Raw genomic sequence first — 7,500 nt, 5'->3', positions numbered from 1 at the left:
GGAGCATGGGAAAATACACTGTTGTTCTTTTTCGGGAATTTGTGCCGCATGAAATGAATGACAAGACTTTCGACCAGCAAACGCTCCACTAACAAAGATGAACTCTTCCTCGCTGGTGCAAAATATTGGAGAATCATGTGAAAAGTCAACATCCCGTGCGGAAGGTGTTTGAGACAGTGTAGGTAAATGAACTTTGTGGCCTTCCAAAAGAAGTAAAAAATCGTGCCGTGCCTTAATTTAGGGACACCAACGAACGTCATTTGAGAAAATCACTTCATCGCTGTCAGTACTGACAGTATCAACCAAAGCGATCGTGGTCGTACCAGGATTACAAAACGCTTCGAAAACAGAGTTTACAGGGTTTATAAAATGTTTTCCCACAAACAGCAACCCCCCTTAACAGGATATTACGATTTTTTTACTTCACGCAATAAAACTTAAAAGGGCCTCTGCAAATTCATCCTGGCTTAGGTCGTTCCTAAGCAGAACATGCTCAGCCACAGTTAACCTTCTATGAAATGACTTTTTTTTGGAACGAGAAACAACCAACCAAATTGGAAAAAACCTGAACATGATGTATGTTTCCATTTATTGTCGAATTTATCACAAATATGGCGCAACATCTCACTCTAGGCTGCTAGAAATCAAGGCTTTCCTTCCCCTAAAATGTAGCATATTTCCCGCCAATTCTTTTTATAACTGAAATTCCTCAAAAATACAGTCCCGGACAAAATTGTTGAAACACTTTACAATACCTTTCCCTCCCACAATGTTGTTTTGGCAAATGGGCTCAGAAACTCGCATTAAAAGAACATTGTGACGGGAGAGTGAGGTGCGAAAGCTTCAGATCTGTATAGTCGTGTACTGTTCCAACGAATTTTTTCACAGACTGTATTTGTGAGGAATTTAAACAATTCATAGGACGTGCATGCTGACCAAATCATAAGTGACACAACTTTACAGTAGCCTTCATAACCGGTACAATAGCGCTGCGTAACGTTTTTATTCGTAACTGAGTTTGATGTACAGTGTTTGAATTTCTTTTGGTATATATCCACAATGATAAAAGAAGCCAAATTGTTTAGATTTAGCTAAGAAGAGCGTCTTAAACTGAAATATGGTTTTTCTTGCTGCCCTTGATAGCGTGACAAGGGCACGAGCGTATTTGTTTTATCTCGCATTAAAAGGTTTTTTCTTCGTAAAGTAGCTAACATGCGCTACATTTCTCCTAAAAGCGCTTGGAGATTAATCAGTGACGAATTTCCTGGAACGGAAAGCAGATACAAAGGTTTAACAGTTAAGAGAAAACCTAGTGAGCCATTGCTTAACAGAGGACGCCCATGGAAGTTATGTTAAAGAAGGCAAGGGAGGCCCACAAGAGCGAAGAAGGCGGGGTTTCCACAATTGCTGTATCTGCGAGAAACGTTTGTCGCTTTCTAACTTCTAAAGGATAATACTACCAACAATCAACAAAAAAGGACTTTCGACTTCTTGGATGTGCTAAAAAGATTAAGATTTGCGCTAAAAATGAGATGACAACATACTCAATATATGGGGACGAAGGATATTGCCTTTTACCTTGATGTAGTTTCCTTCAGGAGATCGTATAGAATACTAACTGATGAGGTGTTTTATATTAAATGACAATGTATTGCCAACTGTCAAATGTTGTTACGGCTTAAAATTAGGTCGCACATATATGTATTTCCCCGGCCCATTGTTTCGAGAGTAAAACTTCGTAAGACTCGGAAATTTTAAAAGAATACTTTTTATGTTAGTACAGTTTTTATTTTATAACTCTTCGACAATTTCTGTCGGTAAAAGACATGGAAATGCAGGAAACACAAGTTATAGTTACCAAAAACACAAATTTCGCACAAGGATAGAAACTTATGACACGTGATGTAAAACTTATTTACTTTAGTTCATTGCGTGAGCAACTTTGTACCCAAAATGGTGACATGCAATTTGAAAACGTTACAGTATTAGAAAGTTTCTACCGACTGTTTTTTCATAACAACTCCATTGTAGGCTAATTTGATATCGCTTAACATTTTTTCGAGTCTAATTTCGCTAGACAAAACCAACAAGAGAAGAAAACAAAGTTATTGTGTTAGTGTGCACGAGTCACCACTGTATTAATTAAATTTAGCAGGATATTTTTTCTCAGTGCATTGACAACGTTACCATGCACATTTGCCTCAAAAATGGCTATTTTCCCTGCTATAGTGTCCAAAACAATCGATTCACCTTCTGTGTTTACTGCCCTTTCTGACTATTTTATCACTGTGGTTCAATTGTGCATCTTTCTCACCGAAAAAGTTTTCTTAATAATGGTGACTCGTTGGTGACTCGTTGAAGTACAGATGCACGCTAATTAACTTTGTGAGAAGATCAGGGCCACACAAAACGGGAGCATGGGGAAATACACTGTTGTTCTTTTTCGGGAATTTGTGCCGCATGAAATGAATGACAAGACTTTCGACCAGCAAACGCTCCACTAACAAAGATGAACTCTTCCTTGCTGGTGCAAAATATTGGAGAATCATGTGAAAAGTCAACATCCCGTGCGGAAGGTGTTTGAGACAGTGTAGGTAAATGAACTTTGTGGCCTTCCAAAAGAAGTGAAAAATCGTGCCGTGCGTTAATTTAGGGACACCAACGAACGTCATTTGAGAAAATCACTTCATCGCTGTCAGTACTGACAGTATCAACCAAAGCGATCGTGGTCGTACCAGGATTACAAAAGGCTTCGAAAACAGAGTTTACAGGGTTTATAAAATGTTTTGCCACAAACAGCAACCCTCCTTAACAGGATATTACGATATTTTCCTTCACGCAATAAAACTCGAACGGCCTCTGCAAATTCATCCTGGTTCAGGTCGTTCCTAAGCAGAACATGGTCAGCCACAGTCACCCTTCTATGAAATAACTTTTTTTTGGAACGAGAAACAACCAACCAAATTGGAAAAAACCTGAACATGATGTATGTTTCCATTTATTGTCGAATTGATCACAAATATGGCGCAACATCTCACTCTAGGCTGCTAGAAATCAAGGCTTTCCTTCCCCTAAAATGTAGCATATTTCCCGCCAATTCTTTTTATAACTGAAATTCCTCAAAAATACAGTCCCGGACAAAATTGTTGAAACACTTTACAATACCTTTCCCTCCCACAATGTTGTTTTGGCAAATGGGCTAAGAAACTCGCGTTAAAACAACATTGTGACGGGAGAGTGAGCTGCGAAAGCTTCATATCTGTATAGTCGTGTACTGTTCCAACGAATTTTTTCACAGACTGTATTTGTGAGGAATTTAAACAATTCATAGGACGTGCATGCTGACCAAATCATAAGTGACACAACTTTACAGTAGCCTTCATAACCGGTACAATAGCGCTGCGTAACGTTTTTATTCGTAACTGAGTTTGATGTACAGTGTTTGAATTTCTTTTGCTATATATCCACAATGATAAAAGAAGCCAAATTGTTTAGATTTGGCTAACAAGAGCGTCATAAACTGAAATATGGTTTTTCTTGCTGCCCTTGATAGCGTGACAAGGGCACGAGCGTATTTGTTTTATCTCGCATTGAAAGGTTTTCTCTTCGTAAAGTAGCTAACATGCGCTACATTTCTCCAAAAAGCACTTGGAGATTAATCAGTGAAAAATTTCCTGGAACGGAAAGCAGATACAAAGGTTTAACAGTTAAGAGAAAACCTAGCGAGCCATTGCTTAACAGAGGACGCCCATGGAAGTTATGTTAAAGAAGGCAAGGGAGGCGCACAAGAGCGAAGAAGGCGGGGTTTCCACAATTGCTTTATCTGCAAGAAACGTTTGTCGCCCTCTAACTTCTAAAGGATAATACTACCTAAAATCAACAAAAAAGGACTTTCGACTTCTTGGATGTGCTAAAAAGATTAAGATTTGCCCTAAAAATGAGATGACAACACACTGCATGATATATGGGAAGGAAGGATACTGCCTTTTACCTTGATGTAGTTTCCTTCAGGAGATCGTATAGAATACTAACTGATGCGGTATTTTATATAAAATGACGATGTATCGCCAACTGTCAAATGCTGTTACGGCTTAAAATTAGTTCGCACATATATGTATTTCCCCGGCCCATTCTTTCCAGAGTAAAACTTCGTAAGACTCGGAAATTTTAAAAGAATACTTTTTATGTTAGTACAGTTTTTATTTTATAACTGTTCGGCAATTTCTGTCGGTAAGAAACATGGAAATGCAGGAAACACAAGTTATAGTTACCAAAAACACGAATTTCGCACAAGGATAGAAACTTATGACACGTGATGTAAAACTTATTTACTTTAGTTCATTGCGTGAGCAAGTTTGTACCCAAAATGGTGACATGCAGTTTGAAAACGTTACAGTATTAGACGGTTTCTACCGACTGTTTTTTCATAACAACTCCATTGTAGGCTAATTTGATATCGCTTAACATTTTTTCGAGTCTAATTTTGCTAGACAAAACCAACAAGAGAAGAAAACAACGACATTGTGTTAGTGTGCACGAGTCACCACTGTATTAATTAAATTTAGCAGGATATTTTTTCTCAGTGCATTGACAACATCACCATGCACATTTGCCTCAAAAATGGCTATTTTCCCTCCTATAGTGTCCAAAACAATCGATTCACCTTCTGTGTTTACTGCCCTTTCTAACTATATTATCATTGTGGTTCAATTGTGCATATTTCTCACCGAAAAAGCTTTGTTAAAAATGGTGACTCGTTGGTGACTCGTTGAATTACAGATGCACGCTAATTAACTTTGTGAAAAGATCAAGGCCGTACAAAACGGGAGCATGGGGAAATACACTGTTGTTCTTTTTCGGGAGTTTGTGCTGCATGAAATGAATGACAAGACTTTCGACCAGCAAACGCTCCTCTAACAAAGATGAACTCTTCCTTGCTGGTGGAAAATATTGGAGAATCGGGTAAAAAGTCAACATCCCGTGCGGAAGGTGTTTTGAGACAGTGTAGGTAAATGAACTTTGTGGCCTTCCAAAAGAAGTGAAAAATCGTGCCGTGCGTTAATTTAGGGACACCAACGAACGTCATTTGAGAAAATCACTTCATCGCTGTAAGTACTGACAGTATCAACCAAAGCGATCGTGGTCGTACCAGGATTACAAAACGCTTCGAAAACAGAGTTTACAGGGTTTATAAAGTGTTTTGCCACAAACAGCAACCCCCGTTAACAGGATATTACGATATTTTCCTTCACGCAATAAAAGTCGAACGGCCTCTGCAAATTCATCCTGGTTTAGGTCGTTCCTAACCAGAACATGCTCAGCCACAGTCACCTTCTATAAAATGACTTTTTTTGGAACAAGAAACAACCAACCAAATTGGAAAAAACCTCAACATGATGTATGTTTCCATTTATTGTCGAATTTATCACAAATATGGCGCAACATCTCACTCTAGGCCGCTAGAAATCAAGGCTTTCCTTCCCCTAAAATGTAGCATATTTCCTGCCAATTCTCTTCATAACTGAAATTGCTCAAAAATACAGTCCCGGACAAAATTGTTGAAACACTTTACAATACCTTTTTCTCCCACAATGTTGTTTTGGCAAATGGGCTCAGAAACTCGCGTTAAAACAAAATTGTGACGGGAGAGTGAGCTGCGAAAGCTTCAGATCTGTATTGTCGTGTACTGTTCCAACGAATTTTTTTCACAGACTGTATTTGTGTGGAATTTAAACTATTTAAAGGACGTGCTGACCGGGTCATAAGTGACACAACTTTACATTAGCCTTCATAGCCGGTACAATAGCGCTGCGTAACGTTTATATTCGTAACTGAGTTTGATGTACAGTGTTTGAATTTCTTTTGGTATATATCCACAATGATAAAAGAAGCGAAATTGTTTAGATTTAGCTGAGAAGTGGGTCATGATCTGAAATACGGTTTTTCTTGCTGCCCTTCATAGCGTGACAAGGGAAAGAGCGTATTTGTTTTATCTCGTATTGAAAGGTTTTGTCTTCGTAAATTAGCTAAAATGCGCTACATTTCTCCTAAAAGCGCTTGGAGATTAATCAGTGACAAATATCCTGGAACTGAAAGCAGATACAAAGGTTTAACAGTTAAGAGAAAACCTAGCGAGCCATTGTTTAACAGAGGACGCCCATGGAAGTTATGTTAAAGAAGGCAAGGGAGGCCCACAAGAGCGAAGAAGGCGGGGTTTCCACAATTGCTGTATCTGCAAGAAACGTTTGTCGCTTTCTAACTTCTAAAGGATAATACTACCTAAAATCAACAGAAAAGGAATTTCGACTTCTTGGATGTGCTAAAAAGATTAAGATTTGCCCTAAAAATGAGATGACAACACACTGCATGATATATGGGAAGGAAGGATACTGCCTTTTACCTTGATGTAGTTTCCTTCAGGAGATCGTATAGAATACTAACTGATGCGGTATTTTATATAAAATGACGATGTATCGCCAACTGTCAAATGCTGTTACGGCTTAAAATTAGTTCGCACATATATGTATTTCCCCGGCCCATTGTTTCCAGAGTAAAACTTCGTAAGACTCGGAAATTTTAAAAGAATACCTTTTATGTTAGTACAGTTTTTATTTTATAACTGTTCGGCAATTTCTATCGGTAAGAGACATGGAAATGCAGGAAACACAAGTTATAGTTACCAAAAACACGAATTTCGCACAAGGATAGAAACTTATGACACGTGATGTAAAACTTATTTACTTTAGTTCATTGCGTGAGCAAGTTTGTACCCAAAATGGTGACATGCAGTTTGAAAACGTTACAGTATTAGACGGTTTCTACCGACTGTTTTTTCATAACAACTCCATTGTAGGCTAATTTGATATCGCTTAACATTTTCTCGAGTCTAATTTCGCTAGACAAAACCAACAAGAGAAGAAAACAACGACATTGTGTTAGTGTGCACGAGTCACCACTGTATTAATTAAATTTAGCAGGATATTTTTTTCTCAGTGCATTGACAACATCACCATGCACATTTGCCTCAAAAATGGCTATTTTCCCTCCTATAGTGTCCAAAACAATCGATTCACCTTCTGTGTTTACTGCCCTTTCTAACTATATTATCATTGTGGTTCAATTGTGCATATTTCTCACCGAAAAAGCTTTGTTAAAAATGGTGACTCGTTGGTGACTCGTTGAATTACAGATGCACGCTAATTAACTTTGTGAAAAGATCAAGGCCGTACAAAACGGGAGCATGGGGAAATACACTGTTGTTCTTTTTCGGGAGTTTGTGCTGCATGAAATGAATGACAAGACTTTCGACCAGCAAACGCTCCTCTAACAAAGATAAACTCTTCCTTGCTGGTGGAAAATATTGGAGAATCGGGTAAAAAGTCAACATCCCGTGCGGAAGGTGTTTTGAGACAGTGTAGGTAAATGAACTTTGTGGCCTTCCAAAAGAAGTGAAAAATCGTGCCGTGCGTTAATTTAGGGACACCAACGAACGTCATTTGA

The sequence above is a fragment of the Montipora foliosa genome, unplaced genomic scaffold (genome assembly GCF_036669935.1).
Source record: "Montipora foliosa isolate CH-2021 unplaced genomic scaffold, ASM3666993v2 scaffold_407, whole genome shotgun sequence".
Lineage (NCBI taxonomy): Eukaryota > Metazoa > Cnidaria > Anthozoa > Scleractinia > Acroporidae > Montipora > Montipora foliosa.
Note: the sequence above shows the minus strand (reverse complement) of the source record.